The sequence below is a fragment of the Gallinula chloropus genome, assembly GCF_964237585.1.
Source record: "Gallinula chloropus genome assembly, chromosome: 8".
NCBI lineage: Eukaryota > Metazoa > Chordata > Aves > Gruiformes > Rallidae > Gallinula > Gallinula chloropus.
In genome coordinates this window covers 19,886,576-19,904,350 of record NC_140093.1, presented here as the reverse complement: position 1 = coordinate 19,904,350, position 17,775 = coordinate 19,886,576, and positions in this window count along the sequence as shown.

Sequence of the window (17,775 nt, the reverse complement as noted above, 5' to 3'; positions counted from 1 at the left end):
ACCTCGTCAGACAGCGGATATAGCTTAACAATAGAGGACACATTTTCCTGGAGCCTGTCCCAGCAGGGGGCCGGCAACGATGCTGCCACCTTGTTTAGTTTCCCCGAGGTTCATGGCCTAAAGGCTCCATCCCGTTGTCTGTTAACCTGGCAGTGCTTGAGGCTTTGTTTCTCAAGCTGCATGCCACATCTCCCCCTTCCTGTTAAGCAAAAAGAACTTCCTTCACTGAGCGTGATATTTTCTTTTGCAAGACTTGTTCAAAAATAACACTAAGACAAAGATAACTACAAAAAACCCCTAAATCCTTATTTAACTAAATCTAAAAAACATCCCATAAACGAAAAACCATACTGTAAAATGTAGCAAGCTAAAAACTACTAATTGGCTACACACACTGTTTGCATTGTTCATTTATCTTTTATGTCTAAAAGTTATCTGCACACCTTCTGTGTTGACCATTTATTATGGATAATAATGACATGTTCACTTAGTTCCAAATACCTTCCTACAACTCCTTCTTGGTTTAAGGCAGTCCGTACCTCTGCCTTCAAGGCCGTAGTGTTTTGAAGATGTGATCACCAAATACTCTCAGTATGAGTAACTTTGCTGTTTCATAGGAAATTCAAGGATATTGTCAGGGACTATGTAATCCAAATTTGACCATTGACAATATCCATCCTGTTTAGTTTCCCCGAGGTTCATGGCCTAATGGCTCCATCCCGTTATCTGCTAACCTGGCAGTGCTTGAGGCTTTGTTTCTCAAGCTGCATGCCACACCTTGTCACACTGTCTGTGCCCTTTCTTACCTTTTGTCTTCCATCTTGCCAAGACCTGGCTCGCTGCACCCAAAGCAGTGGAGAAACTGCAATTCCTCAGGTAATGATAGCAATTATCTTCTGCCTCTTAAGATCCAAAAATCATCAGATTTTATCTTGTCTATTTATATTTCAAATTCTTCAATGGAGAGATTATCTGTTTGTGGATCACCTGGTGCAAATGAAACCCTGTTCCCAACCAGCCTTTTGGTGAACTGAAGAAAAGAAAACCCATTTGCATGTGTCTGAGAGTTAGCAATGTCTTTGCAAACTATAAAAATCTTTTGGTTCGTTTCTCTACCTTCAAGTGATTTGTCATGCAATGTCTGTTCACAGTCTCTCTGGCCATCCTCTAACACAAGGACTCCAACCTCGCACCCTTTCCTCACAGACTTGAATAGGGGAGACGGATGCAATGCTTCTCTGGTCAGGAGAGACAGCAGAACAGAGAAATAAGACAGACCCTGAAAACCCACCACTGTTAGTGGCAACAAAAGCAGCAGATAGCTGGGTACTGGAAGGTAAAAATCTGGCAAGACATCTCTCCTGGGTGATGTAACAGCAGAGCCTGTGGTATTACAGCATTTTAGGTGCCCACACCTCAGGGTAGCAAATTAAAATTTTTCATGACAAATTTCAAAGTAATTTATAACAGTTATACCATTAAAAAAGGGGAACCTTTAACACCACCAAGGAGATAAGGTGGTTTTTACCAGAATATCAAAAGCAGTTTCTGGTTATTTCTGTGTAACAATAATTTCTCCAAGTTTTACCACTGTTAGTTGACACCATTGTCAAAATTAAGGTTTCTGTCCATCAGCTTTGCAAGGTTCTGTTTCCTAAAATACTGTGTAAAGGAAGTTACAGCTTCCTCACAGCTGTAATATTCTACAGTGTCTTTGAACAGGTAGGTGTCTATCTCCACAGGCCAGTATGTAAAATCCCAGGTGAGCCCACCTATTTGTGTTAAAAACTGATAATTCTACATGACTATTACTGATAGCATGTTCTGTACATTAAAACGATGGATGTACCAGATATCCTTACTTACAGGAGCAGCCCTTGAGCTCTGTCTTTAACTCACTGATGCAATGCAGCAATTATTATTTCCCCCCCCCCCCCCTAAATTTAGTAGCAGCAAATGTTACTTCATTAGTGTATTTGCTTAGGGTTTTCTTCACAGCAAGCTCTGCATAAAGGCTGCAGCCAGAATACACACAATACAGTATTTTTATTTATATTAGGGTCCCTCTCAGGCAATAAAAAACACCAGCTCCTTCAAGTGTACAAGGATTCCCTGGCCTTTATTTCCCCTTTGGTTTATTTGGCTCATTCACTCCCAAGTACACTTAGAGATCGAAACAAAGCACAGTCTTTAGAGGGGGAGCATGAGAATGGTTAAAACTAGAATTAAGCGAGAGAAATACAAGCAAGGAAGCAAATCCTCAACATCAGTTCATTGCTTCATGACCTATCACTTGTTCCTTGTGAATTTTATGTGGGAACTGATTTATAGGGCAAATCAATCACTCTAGCAGAAAGAAACCTGTCCTTAAAACTGTGTGAAAGCATCTGTCTGTGACAGCACACATGCAGCATGAATACAGACTGAATACAAAGTTCCTGGCTTTAGTGACTTGCCAAAGTTTTATATAAGAAACCCCAACACACAAATGAAAAACAAGCTTTAAAACATTTGCCAAAAACATTAAAATAGATATCCTAGTCATTATAAGTCATTCCTTCCCTAAGGGTTGTTTGCTACGTACTTAACACGTAAGTACTAGAGAAAGGGAAATTGGGTGAAGTGAGTGTTAGTGTACAAGTAGACATTTTAGGAGATATTTTGTTCCTTATCAGTAGTATGGAAATACAAGGCAGAGTTAGGGGAAAGCCGTAACTATGCTACACACTGCAGTACAAATTACAACTGCAAAATCTGACTTCAAGTAGTAGAATCATAGAATCCTAGACACCCCTGAGCTGGAAGGGACCCATAAGGACCATCCAGCCCAACTCCTGGCTCTACACAGGGTCAGCCAAGTCAGAGCATTGGACTCAGGGCATTGTCCATATGCTTCTTGACCTCAGCTCAGCTCAGGGCTGTGACTGCTTCCCTGGGGAACATGTTCCAGTGCCCGACCCCCCTCTCAGTACAGAACCTGTTCCTAACAGCCAACCTAAACTTCCCCTGGCACAGCTCCATGCTGTTCCCTCAGATTCTATCTCTGGTCTCCAAAGAGAGGAGATTAGTGCTTATCCCTTCTTTCCTCCTTGTCAGAAAGCCACTGACTATCATGAGATCTCCCCTCATCCTCCTTTTCTCCAGGCTGAACAAACCTGGGGACTTCAGTTTCTCCTCATAAGACTTCCCCTCCAGACCCTTCCCCATCCTCCTTGCTCTAAGTAGACTGTTGAATTGAAAAAATGTGTCCCAGTAACACTTGCTAGCAGATAAAACAAGCCTTTGAAAGGGTGGGTACATGTACCTTGCTTGGCCAGCTAGAACAAATTTAGATCCGGAGGCTGGCATAGACCTACACCCAAATGACTTTGCTCTTGTTTGAAGAGATCTTCAAGCATCAGTGACCCTCATAACTACGATATCTCCTTTAACCCACATTGCCATGCCTGTCTGAGAATTCCAGATCTAATTTGATCCCCTGAAACAGATGAACCTAAAATAAAGCTGAAAAGACATTAAAACTCAAATCGTTAGGTATTTTTCACCTAGGACATTGTTTTACATTGAAAACAGGGAAGTGCCAGAGACAATGTTATTCTCATATTTCATTACCACAGACTTTGAGACTCAGGCATGAAGACAAGGAATAGCTGCAGACAGACAGCCATGCACGCACAACTCAGACATAAACACTCAAGTATCGGTGTGATCAGGTACTGAAGCAGAGACAGTAACTCAGTGAACTAAGATGCTTTGCTCTAGTAAGAGAAAAGTATGGATTTCATTATCCCAGTCCTTCTCAGGGTAAGAGCCTTAATGGCTGCAACGAGCTCAGTGGGAAAGGAGAGTATCTGAAAGCAAAGGAAACCTCCAATGATTTTAAGTACTTTAATTTTTAACCCATAAACAATTCAGATGGGATGAGCTATGTAATAGCTTTTTTATGATAATTATGTCTATTTGTTTGGTCTTTTACCAGATCATTAAAGCTACCGAGGTTGCTGGAGAGCCTATGTTTTCTTGAACTGCTTTAACTGCTCTTGTTTGATTGCTGGAGTTTAGTGATGATAAAGATTTATAGCAGCCAAGAAAAGCTATTTATAAAAAGATTGTCTTCTGAATACAAACAGTACCTCCCTCTTGAAATAATTGGAGGAAGTTTTTCCTTTATTAAAAAGGAAAGCAATACAGAAGCAGCTATCTAGAAAACACGATAATGAAAAATATTTTCTGTTTTTCTCCTGTAAATATTACATTGGAAAGGAGAAGGCAAGCAGAAAGAAAAGCATTTTAGTAATGAGGTCTGGCACAAGCTCAAGCATAGCTGTTTCTCCATGCATTAGGACCTCAGGATCAAGCAACACACACAAATATCAAAAGCAGCATCATTCCAGCCTAAAATTCAGCTCTGGAAACAATTATTAATTTGACTTATTTCTTGTATGGGATTGCTGTTGTAAAACCATGGGGTGGGTGGGTGTAGAAGGGTAAAAGGGATGTATAGATGCATATAGGTACCTCCACCAGAACACAGGACTCTGAACTCAAGTGTAAAAGCCCATCTCCAATATAACATGGTACAGCCAAAGCTGGCCCAAAGGAAATTAAGCCCTTAGACACCTTCTAGAGCAACACTCCAGTTTCACCATCTAACAGCCTGAAGAAGTGAAATATGACAGGAAGAATCCCAATTTATTTTACACGCTTACTGCCCAAAGTTTTGAACACACAATTAGTTTTAGATGGGCAGATTTTTCTAATTATACACAGTTGTGTGTGTTTATGAATCTTAGCAGCTTTCCATCGCATGCTGAGTCCAATGACAGCATTTGCCACCTGCATTGCAATTCTCAAAAATTTAATTATAATACCACACACATCTCCCTGCAGTTTCAGCATCAGTTACTCTACTCTCACATTAATATTATTTATTGTACCTGCTTAACCTTTGTGTTTTCTAATAGGTTTTCAAAGTGGTTTTACATACACTGCATTGTATACTACACAGCAGTATGAAGTTTAGGCAGAAATTTACATAATTCCCCAAGGTATAAACTTATCTTCCATTCAGAGCCATTGAATATCATCTATCTGTATATCACAGCCTTTTTTCAAAGTCTCAATCACATCTATATGCAATCCAGTTTCCAGGAAGCAGAATTTCATATAGCACATTAGAAGTAATTTGTTTCCTTCCATTAAAACGCTCATTTACATTTTTAATACTGCAGATTCTCCAGAAATGAATGCATTTAAAATAAAACATATTTTATATTAATATTGTTTAAAAAGGAGGAAAGGTTGGCTGGGAGGCTATTTATAGAGAACTGTTGTATATGACCAGCCATTTCCTAACTGATCTCAAAATTGTCCCAACGTCTGGTCTGCATTCCCAGAATCACTGTGCCACCGCCCCAGGGAGGACACAAAGGTGAATGAGATACAGGTTTTAAAGAGGAGTTGCAATAGTCATGGATCCCTTCTCTCCACTGGAGAAATAAACCAAAGCCCACTTCTCAAGACGCATTTCTTCCACCAACTCCCCCTTCCCATATTTATTTAGTTCTTGTCTGACCTGTCTCTGATGTGGGGGCTCAGTGCTGAGCAGTTTTGACACAGCCCTGGATCAAAGCACTGGGAGTTTCTGTCTTCTGCTTAAACACAATATGATTAAATGTAGTTCCATGCAAAATGTTCCACTCAAAACACAGTGGTGATTTTTTTTTTCCTACTACCATGATTGAAAATTTTAAAAATCAATTAAATGAAAAAACAAGCTTTGGGTTTGGCTTTTTTCTGGATCTTTTAAATAAAATGAGCAGCTATTGAGAACTAAAGAAAAACCAGTGTTTATATCCACTGTGATTCCAAAAGAAAAATATTATGTTTCAAGGGATTAATTCTCTTTGGAAAACAAAAGAAAAGTTTTAGTAGTAGAATGTAATAACCAGACACTGTACAAACCAGAATGAAGTTATTATTGACAGCAACACCTAAGACAGCTTGCTTAGGGGTAGCATGGCTAAACTACCCTGCTGACACCACTTCTCTTTCTGCTGCCACCATTCCTAGATGATCCACTATGAAAGACCTCTAGCCCCCTTTAACCTGGTTTTAAGTCATCAAGATCAAAGGAAATTTGTTCTGTGTTCACAAACTCAGCAGGAAAGGAGAGCAAAGACTTTTGTGCAAGAGATCTTCTCACCACAGGACCTGGATGGAGCTGATGCACAATGGTTGATCACTATTATACAGTCTAGTCTGAAAGTCCACAATGCTTCCCAAGGCCCTGTACCTTAAAAAAAACCCATATCTGCTTTGAAACAGACATGTGAAGCAATTGCTTTCTCAAGCATTTCTGAGGAGAAAACATTAGGAAAGACATCAAAATCACAGAAACTAAATGTATTTTATGATTCCCTCAATACTTTGGGTGGCTAAATTTAAAAACATTAAGTTCTGATGCATGCAATCTGTAAAGCTTCCACCAATTAGTTTTTACTTTACTTTTTTCCAGAATTTGACTGAAGCAACAGATAACAAGTACCTCAGAGAAAGATCTAGGGTTATTTCACATACCTGGACACAGACTTCTTTAGGTCTTCTAAAATACTTATCCCTACAGGAATTTCATTAGGTTACAACTAATGACCTACCAAAAAAAAGTAAGATGCACTACTATGAAACTCATTTCCTTGTTCAAGCAGGTGGGAAGCATTTACTCATATCCTTCCATTGACCCAAGAAGCTGTACATCGAAAAAGCTCAATAGCTTCTTTCTGTTAAGCAGGTATACGTGGGAGGGGAAAGTAGGAATTAATTTAAGTGGAAGAGAAGGGCAAGACATAAGTAACCAAGATGTGCTCCAACCTGCAACACTTCTGCCTGTCCTCTGATGAAAACAGGTAAAGCTCTTGATATTTTTTGTATTGAGGTGACACCAAAAATAGGTTGTGTAAACCTCATATCGCACACACGAGCAAAGCAAACCAGCACATGAAAACAGTCTCTTAGAGATATAAAGATGTTTCATCCTAAAAGGTTGCTTCTTTATCTCCTTTGGCCTGGCAGTCACTGGCTCTGAGACAGTTGGAACAAGAAGATTTTATTTCTGTCAAAGAAATTGCACAAAGGGTCATCAGTGCTGAAAGGGGTGAAGAGACAAAGCTGCTTGGATATGCCAACACTCAATGCAAGAAGAAATAAGACTTGTACATTTGGGACCCAACCCCAGCACAGTCATAACATCCAAGTCCCCAGTGGGGTCTACCATATGTGCCACCTCTGCAAGGCCAGAATCTGACCCCTGCTGACTACCCTGCCAGAATAAGGATCCTCAAAGCCCTGTGTATGTTTATGAATTTTTCCCAACCTCCTCCAAACCATAACAAGTGGCAATATTTTTTTAGCTTGTTTTTCATGTGCAAGAACTGAAGTGCTCCAGAAATGGCCCAACTCAATGCATTTGCCCTAAACTCCATTTTGACAGGATAGGGCCAGTGAGCACAACATATGCTGACAAAGGAATTGTTAATGATGAGTAGAAGGAGAAATGACAGCATTAGCTCTGCAAGATTCTTCACTTTAAAACTGCTTGTGCCAATACCAGCACATACTTCACAACTTTAACGTTCAACCTAGTTTGCCGTTATAAAGTAAATACTTGTTAAATATTGTACTCTGAAGTTTCACAGGCTTATGGCAGAAATGTTTCTGCCACCTTAGAAATTGATTTGCCAGAGGTACACTGCAGGAATTCAGAGCCAAAAATGGGAAGTCAGGCCTAGGTGGAAATAGAAATTAAGCGTTTGAGTCTAACCTGAGTCAAAGGACTGGCTCGGGTCACCAGACCTGTTGCCATCACATGTTGTGTTCAAATGGAGGGAACACAGAGGTTTTGCAACTTTTCCAAGGGTGGTTCAGAGTCAGTCCACTCAGCAGGTCAATTAAAAGTGATGGCGAAGCCTATTCACTAATTTCTGTTTAGCCATTTCTATCTGGCCACAGATCTGCAAGTATCAGGATGGGCTTTCCCCTAAAATCTCTCTGCAGTTCCTTCAAAAGCCCAATTCCTCAATAAACCATCCTAAATAACTCCCATGTTAGCAGATGGTCAGTTACAATTCTAAATATCAAACAACATTTGTTTTAACATATAGCTATGGTTGAGATTTTCAGAAATAAATCAAGTCAGATTTTTAAAGCTGAATCAAAAATTTGGAAGCTTTCCTCCCAGCCATTTTATTTTCAAAAATATCCAATTGATTTTCAAACGTGTTTTATTGACTTCTACTGTGCTTCTAAATACTTAAGCAATTTCTGCTTGAGGCATCGAAATGGCTTAAGACACCTCTGAAAAATCACAGTTGTAATGCTGAATACATATTGTTTCTATTTAGATAAAAGTGTTTTGCAAGTTTCCTCACCAGTTTTCTGGTGAGATGGAAACAGGGGATGGGACCCAGAATGTACCAACATATTTAGGAAACAAATGTGGAGAGAAAAGATGTAGAAAGGTAAAGATTTTAAGGTATCTATGTGTCAGAGGTCTCAAAAAAAGATTGTGGACTTAAGCTACTTTGAAAACAAAATAGTTAAGTCTATAATTACACAAAGGAGAATTTGAAGCTAAATGAATTATCACAATAAGATGTTTCTGATTGTGCTTGGCAAAATTTCCTGCCTTATTCTAATTATCCATAACCTTATAATTTGATTTTTTTTCTTTGCACTCGTCATTCTGAGACAATGTCAGTGTTGAGTCCATAAGCATTTTGAGAATTAATTAAAATGTCTTGAAATACTTCTTTCATTAGCATATATATGGTCATAAAAATAATTATAATTACTTCTTAGAGGTGGAGGAGAGTTAAGTTTGATTGATGGAATTAATGAAAACATGGACAGTTCCAACATACTAAATAGCAGAAACTGGGAGTATTAACTACCTACTATGCAAAGTTATAATAATTACACTAAGAGCTAAAAAGATTAGTATTCAAAAAGAATAACGTACCTTAGAGCCTAAAATACTCATTGCAAATTACAAATGTATTTTCAACTGTTTGTATCATTCTCAGAAGAAAAATATCATTTTGATTAACTTCCAAAGTCTCCTAGATTAATAGGAATTTGCAGTCTTACAGTGAGTACAATCAATCCCTCTAATCTTGTTATCAGATGCTAAACAGCTGGGTGACCTGATATAAGTGTTATGATTTTAAGGAAGTAATAACGTATAATGGTTTCCAAATGCCTGCTAAGAATTTGCAAGCTGTATAATACACCAAAAGATATGCAAATAAATGACATTAAAAGAAACATTCTAATTAGCATTGGAATGCATATAAACCGCTCGTGCAGCCATAAGCAACCTAATCTTATTTCAGTTGTGTTTCTTTGAATTTATTCTCCCTTTTAAAGACCTGCAACACAGTGCTGATACTCTCAGAAGCCCAGGCGAGCCCACTCTGCAAATGGGCAAATTGTTAAGCTGAATTAAAACTTTGAATTCAGTAGTTGAGACTCTCTGAAGGAACCTGACCAATTTGCAAGAACGATAAGAGATTAGCATGCAAGGGGTGCGCTCATGATATTTATTTCTCTTCTCCAGACATGCACTTGATATAGAAAGAAAGCTGAGAAACAGGGCTGAAGTGGCTCTAAACTCAGTCTCTGGGTGGCCTCCTTAGCAATGTGGAAGTCAAAGCAACATACAGCTCTTCCTTGAGCAATCACCTGGTGCCATTTGAAAATCCCTTTGGCCTGGCTGCTCCCCATCCCTTGCTGATTGCCCCCTGGAAGGCATTTTCTGTTTTCTGTGTGATTTTTCACTCTGCTACTCCTACCCTGTAACTCAAAAGGAGGCCAAGATGCTGACCACTCGGCTTTGTTCTTTGGTAGCCATTCAGGCAAGTGTACAAGGTTCTGCCCACCAGATATTTTAACAGGCAGCCTCCCTGATGCTCACCTTTTAAACACTGATTGTAAAATAAAGATGACTGGCAGAAAATGTGGGCCAAACCCAGGAGAAGAATCAACACAGCCAAAGCCCCAGGTCAGGCAGCTTTGTGTCAGCATTAAAAAAAAAAAAATCTGATGCCTTTTAATGACATATGCAGGAGCCTCAGATGAAGTAGAGCAGGAAAAAGGAAGTGGAGCGAGAACAGAAATAATTTTTAGAGCATAAAACTAACATCAAAGGCAAAACTATAGCCTACCAGATAGCTATTTCCAATTCCTGCCAGTGAATTTTGTTTCTAGCTTTGCTTGTAAAGAGAAGTTGTACTATCCCCTGCCATCACTCTGCTTTCTATCACGGATGATCGCAGACTGAGCCTGACTGGACCTGCCCCAGGGACTTTGTTTAGCCTCCTTGAAGTTATTCTGTTGAAAGACCAAGGCTTAATACTTTTTCATGCAGAAACAATTATTTTTTTAAAACATTTCATCCCTTCGCCACACAGCAGTGCAATGAGATGGCACTAGCTGAAAAGTATGTCCATGTAACTACCCAGGACAGCACAAATGAAATCATGTTGCTCTCTGTCTTGAGTCTGTCCCTGCTGGGTACACCTCATCTCTCAATAGCAGGACTCTGCTCTATTGCAGATTATCTTGTCCACCTCCTGATATTTCTCTGAATGCCCCTGCTCCCAGCAGGTGGGTCTGACCTTCCTAAAAAGGGCTATTTATAAAGTCACAGAATCGTAGAGGCTAGAAGGGACCTCCAGAGATCGAGTCCAACTTCCCTGCCAAAGCAGGTTCCCTAGGACAGGTCTTATAGGTTGGTGTCCAGATGGGTCTGGAATATCTCCAAAGAAGGAGACTCCACACCCCACAGGCAGCCTGTCCCAGGGCTCCATCACCTTCACTGTGAAGAAGCTCTTCCCCAGATTGGTGTTGAACTCTCTGTGCTCCAACTTGAGGCTATCACCCCTTGTCCTGTCCCCACAGACACTGAGAAGAGGCTGCCCATGTCCCCCTGTGTCTCACACTTCAGCTATTGATAACCATTGGTCAGATTCCCTCAGTCTTCTTTTCTCAAGGCTGAACAGCTCATTCAGCCTTTCCTCGTATCTCCCTACCCTGTTGGGCAAGAGTATCACTGTGACCAGGAATACATCCTATTTCATGTCAGTCCATCCACAATAAGAAAAGACCTGCAAGTTCTGCATGCTATCCCAGCCACAACTAAGGAGCAGCTTTAAGTGGCATTCGCCCTTCTGCCCATGTCTGTGTGCCACATTGTGCTGTGGTATTTCCAGATGGCAGGGTGCTGAATTTTATTTTTTTTAAAAAAGCAACTGCCAAGTTTCTGAAGAATTATTTTGCAGAAGCATTAACTGCATTTAAAGGTCTTTTCTTTTTTTATGAGACATTTCTAATCTCACATCCCCCTCCCCTAATCATGCAAACAGTTCAGGCTAAAAAAAGCACTACATGGTAGGAAGAAGCGGGAGGGAGTGGGCACGCACAGCTGTGCACGCGGCTGCCAGGGAGTTTGTTTTCCATTCTTCTATTGATAGAGATGCTCTGACAATTGTTGTGCCAGATTCTCACAAATGCCATGTTTTGCAAAATGCCAATTTAAGGAGTGAAGATCTTATTTTTTAAGCATTATGTTTTAAAGACTTCCCCCTCCCAGATGGTATATGGTGGATGGCAAAACATTTAAAATGGTCTTACTGATGGCTGGTACCCAAGAAAGGATTGCTCTACCAAGAGGAGTACTTCCTACTTAGTGTAGCCACCTGGCATTATTGATCCATAGGTAAAAGCTTCAACCAATCAGTGGAAATGAAACTCTAGTCTCTCATTGCAAGGGGACATAAATTGCCATTTTCATTTTGCTTGAAAATGAACAAGTAGCATGGACTCAACCACCCCAATGATCAGAGTGCACCTGTCCTTGAGCCTCTCCTCATACTGGTAGTTCAGGGTGAAATCGTAGTTTTCCCCCCTCTCAGACTCTAAGTATAATCCCTTGTGTATCAACCACACATGCTTCAGTAGCACTGATTTATCTTCAGCACTGCAGCAGAATAAAAGAAGAATAAAATTAACCTGGAATAGAGCACTGCTATTTCTAAATTAAACAGCGAAGACAAGAGTCACAGGGTCCTAAAACTTATTCTAGGGTTCATTTTGACTTGAGTATTACTTGATTAAATAAGGAGACTAATCTAAGGGAGTGCTTAGTCATTCAAAGAAACATTTGCAACTGAGTTGCCAGGGAAGATTGGAGAATTAGTCCTTGTAGAAAAGATGTCTTTGCAGCATGTCACCCTCCTTCATCTGGACCTTCACATTTGTTTAATGCCTCGCACCAGAGCAGGGCTGTACTTCATTGTGGGAAATCTGGGGCTGGCTCGCAGCTTCTCGCAGGCGACCCTATCCTTATGAGGGACTCAGAGCTTGTATTAATTTGATTCTCTGTCTTTCTGCATTTAGATAACCAGTGCTTTAAACTTAAGAGTTTCTACCCTTCAAACAATGGTACTCCCACTGAGAGTTGAGAATAGGTCTTTCATCAATTATTCACTGTTCTGAAGATGTAAGGACTATCTCAGTGCAAATTTGCGTTTCTTCACATACCTCAGAATTAGATATTGGAAAACATGTGCACCGTAGCAGAGGACATATGGGAGCCACATTCACTTTTAGGGCAAGGGAAAAAAAACACACCTCTAGTGTGCTCTCATTGCATATGTGAATGAGGACCTCCAGTTCAACAGTACTCCAGACTTATAAGTAGGAATGTTTAAAGACTGACGTTTTTCAAGTAGAGCTGTCAGAATTATTTTATACTAACTTTGCCATATTTTTCTTATTCTTAGTCATATTTAACCTTTCTCCACAGAGGGTTCCTTCCTCTAAAATTAAGAAAAAGGAAATGCAGGGATAGCAATGAACTTTTTTAACATGCACACTTTGCACTATATTCTCCTTGGTTTTCCTCCAACATCATCTTGATTGCAGCTGCTAAACTGATGGTATTAAAAGTTATCATATGATTTTTGTTTTCAAATTAAGTATTCCTATAATAGGATGAGATAAATGACTTGAATTTGGCACAGAAAATATTCAATAATTAACATGCCATAAGTTTTATTTTTCAAAATCTCTCAATCCTCCTACAATTTTCCCTAACATCATCACTGATAAAACTTTCACTATGTCAAAAGAAGAATTAGGCTAACTTTAAGCTCTTCTGATAATCCTAACCAGTGCTGTGATCCCACCGTTAACTCCAAAAATATTTGCCATGAAATTGGAACCGTAAGGTTCAGGAAAAAAAATTGAGTAAACCTATGTTTCTTAATTTAAGAAAATTAGTTTTTTCCTCTCTTTGCTTCTCTCGCTGTCCTAAGGAAAACATACCCAACAAAAACAGAAACCTGAAAATGGTCTTTATAAGCGTAGCTTATCCTATTGAGATTTCAACATCCACCTTTTTACAGAAAATATAATCATTAAAAAACTAGCCAAGAAAAAGTAAGTGTCTAAGGAGATTGTGGACAAAGGATATTGATGGCTTTGTGTTTAATGAGAGATTGATTAATCTTTTTGAAGTGTTTTTATTCTTACTCATTTTTACTCAAATGCACCATAACCTGTTATTTTCCAACTAGTTCTCTTAAACAGGACAAAACCTTCTATCTCCTGCCAGTTTAGAAATATGCAGGTGCTTGCATCTTTTGGAGCCTTTGTGAATATTATACAACTTTCAAGTCTAACCTACTTTTTCTCATTTTTTTTTTCCTAGAAATACTCTATGGTCCCTTATGAATGTTGCAAAAGATTCACAAATTCTAACTGCTTCATAAAGCAGCAAAAATTAACATCTCCGAGAATGTCACTGAGATGCACAGACCTTACACTCACACACCCCCAGTAGCCTAGACTTTGATGGGACAGGCTTTAAAAGGAATTTTTAAGCCTATCAAAATCTATAGTAAGAAAGTAATGCAAATTATGAACTTCCTGTGAACAGTTACCTCTTCTCCCAAGGAAGAAAATGTGTTGCAGTAGATTGGAAAATGTTGGTTTATATCCCATTAAGCTATTACACTCTGCATCCCTGGAGCACCATGTTTCCCCAGTGGTAGTGTGTATGGATTCCCTGGACACTACTTTTTGGTCTTTTTTTTTTTTTCTTTCCCATGTCCCTGAAACAACCAAGTAAATAAGCCCATAAATAAAACATAGTACCTCAGTGGGTGGAAACCCAGACTGGGTTTGAAACACACATAGTAGTTTACTGACTCAAAGCATATGATGTTCCTGCTGCTAGAAGGTAGCAGCTGCTTCTTCTGATGTCCCAAGGAGGGGGACTGTCCTCCTTTCACACCTTTAATGCAGCCAAATCAAAGAAAGCTTGTAGTATGTAATTAAAAAACAGCCCATAATAAATTTCAAGTCTTGAAAGAGAACACAACAAAATTATGTCCCTATTACAGAATTTGACTGGGGGAGTTATGAAAGGCAAAGAAGAGGGAACTATTGCCACTGAATTCTGCAGAGGTTGAGCAAGTGCATCTCTCAATTGCACCTGGACAGTCATAAGAATAAAAATAATGCTTTGAATGGAACAAATCTGCTAGCAAAACCTGGTTATACAATCTTCTTTGATTATATAAAACAAAGACTATTCTTGTCCAAAGACCAAGTGACAACTGGGAGTGAATGAAAACATTCATCGTTTCAGAATACGTGACATTTAATTAATACAAGCTGCTGTTCTCTGAAGATGTACAGAAAACGGCATGGTCTTGGCTTCAGTACACAAAGCTATTATGTTATCAAAGATTCATTTCTTAAAAGTCTATTTTTCACTTTCAACTAAAGCAGTCCATGATCCAATCCAGGTATGACACAGGTGGCTTAATGCTGCGACAGAACATGACATGCTTTTTTGGCTCTAACAAAACCAGCATTTCCTGCTCATGACCACCCAGAATGTGACAGACAGCTTCAGAATTTCCCTGAATATTCCCTCCAAAGGCATTCTTTTCTTTTAAAAGGTAACCAGTAAAAAAAAAAAGAATTACTAATATTTTCCAGTCTTCCTCCACTGCTTCGCCCCAGAGGTGGAAAGTGCTCCCCATAGACATCAGAGAGGCTTACTTCACACCAGTCTGCAAAATATGGTACCTGTAGACCTATGGAGAGTGTGTAACTCTTTAGGAAATCTTGAAGGCAATGTTATAGTATTATCAGTCTTCTGAAGGAATGAGCCATTTCCCCTTTCAGGGTGTCCAGACAGAAGATCTGGAAAGGATCACCCTGCCTGCCTTGCAGACTATGTGCCATGAACTCTGCACTGACGACTTTGCCATGGGTAAAGTGAGAACGAAATAGATGTCTCTTATCTGAAGATGTCACCATTCTATGAATGTTTCCATATAAAGATAACAAACTTTACAATAAAATAGAAGGCTAGGACGGAAATATCAAGTTTTTCTCTTGAAAAGACAAAGATAATATTATTTATTTTTTATTGTGAGTAGAAGAGGGGAAATAACATTTTCCCAGATAAAGTAGATAGGAGCTGTAATTTTCTGCTGTAAAGGAAACACTGGGCCTTTAATTCTGGCACTTTGTTCTAAGTAATAAGCCCTTAAACATTTTCATAACTCCTTGAATGAGATGGTTGACTCTTGTTTTGGCTATGATACTGTTTTCCCACCCTTTCTATAAAATACAAAAAATAGAATTTTGGTTCCATTTTTTATCTTAACAGCACCTCTTTCTTTTTACTAACTCACCCAGACACCGGATTGGGCAATGGAGTATTGATACATACAAGAAAACCCCCATGAAACTACAGGTTGACACATACAGGCTATGCTAAAATTTAAGTAGCCTTCTTTTCTGGGCCACTGCTTTGGGATATATATTTTTACTCAGCATCTTTGATTATGCTGCCACCAGCAGCTTTCAAGACATAAAAAGGCAAATGACAGGTGCTGTCAGTGACTCGAACAAAAGCTGTGGAAATTCACTGAGCATGTAATACGGTAGATTTTAGCAAAGCTAAAAACCCACGGTAGCTTTGACTAACTTGATCTTTCAGAAAGCTATTTGAGGAAGAGAGTCACAAAATAATGAATTGGATGTAGCATTACATAACGAAGAACTCCCCGGGGTCTTGTCTGCTGCCTTATCTCATAAATTGTAATGATTTTCATGTTAGATCAAAGAACAGCATAAACCAAAATTGAGATGAAAACAACTATTCATTGCCCTCAAGTGTATAGCTTTTGTTTTAAGACACTCATAAGCAGCAGTATAGAAGGTATTTCTCTTTACACAAATCATTGCTCTGTAATTTTTTCTATGACAGGATGAAAAAGGTCTAGGTTGGAAGCAGGCACCTCATAGGCCCATTTGATCTAACTTTCCACCCAAGTTAGCAACAGCCATGTGGAGCTGATACTCCCTTTTGGTTTTGGGTTTTTTTGAGCAGGACAAAAAGAAAGGCAGATCGTCTCCACAATAAAAGCAACAGAAAATGTACACCTTGGGATTTGAAAAGAAAAACATGCAGTTAGTAGAGTCCACGGAAGAAGGGGCAGAAATACATTATAAGGCATTTATACAGGAAGAACAATAATTGCTGTCATGACTTGGCTGCATTACAGCCTAGGAGTGCAATGATCTGCTGTATTCACAAGAAAGAGCCTTACCTTGGGGAAACGCCATGGAACAGGGCTACATGTAAATGGTTTCCTCCCTAGGAGGTCAGAACATCAGGGAAAAGTCATGGAAAGTAAGGAAAAAATATTAGGATGCAACTGTGAGAAGCAGTAGAACAACAGGAGAGCATGCACCACGGTATGGCTCAGCAGATCTGGGGTGTTCTGGCTCCCATTAGGCTCAGGAAACAGAATTCCCTAATTCTTACATAGATTATTACATCATTACCTTGTCATCAATTTCCAAGCAAGCATTTCCAGCAGAGATCCTGCTAGTGTTGGTAAATTAAAGTAAAAAAGAGCAGCAATACTTAATTTCACACGTTGCAGGAAGTAAGAAAACAGAGGTATCTTTGCCCTATTCTATGAAGTCCAAGCAGCGTAGGAAGCAACATTGAGATATGGTGTATTTGACAGGAATTTTTAATAATACAGAAGTTTAGGATGTTTCTTTTCATGAACACTATAATCATGTACTTACAAGAATCCAACAATTAGATTTTGTTTCCAGACAGGGATGCAGTGACACTGAAAGGAGATTTTAAGAAATTATCTACTGAAAGAAATCAAAAATCATTTCTCAAACTCAAAGGCAAGTAATTTTTTTCCTTTCTTCATGCATTATGAATGAATTAATTCCCCAAAATTTCTTAATACTAAAATATCTTATTACAATTCAGGGATAAAAATCTCATGAAACCTAAAATGAAAATGCTTATTATCAGAAATGGAAAAATAACAATTTGTCAAACTTAGCTTCATCTTCAGTTCATGAAATATTTATGAGCAGATCTTGAGTCCTTTAAATGTGTTGTTTGAGCTTATGGGATATTTGCTCACTCCAATGTTTTTTTGCTTATTGATCATCCTCATGTTCAGCTCTGGCACCGCACAGGAAATTTGCTGGTCAGCTGCGATTAATCTCATAGTTGCATTCATGTAATTTCCTTGATTGGATGAATATGATTCTCTAAAACAGGAGAAGTTCTTGATGTTGCCTGAAGGGCCTCAAAACACTCACATAGGGTTGGAAGATAAGTGGGTTAAGAAGTGTTAGAAAATGCTAAACCCTTTT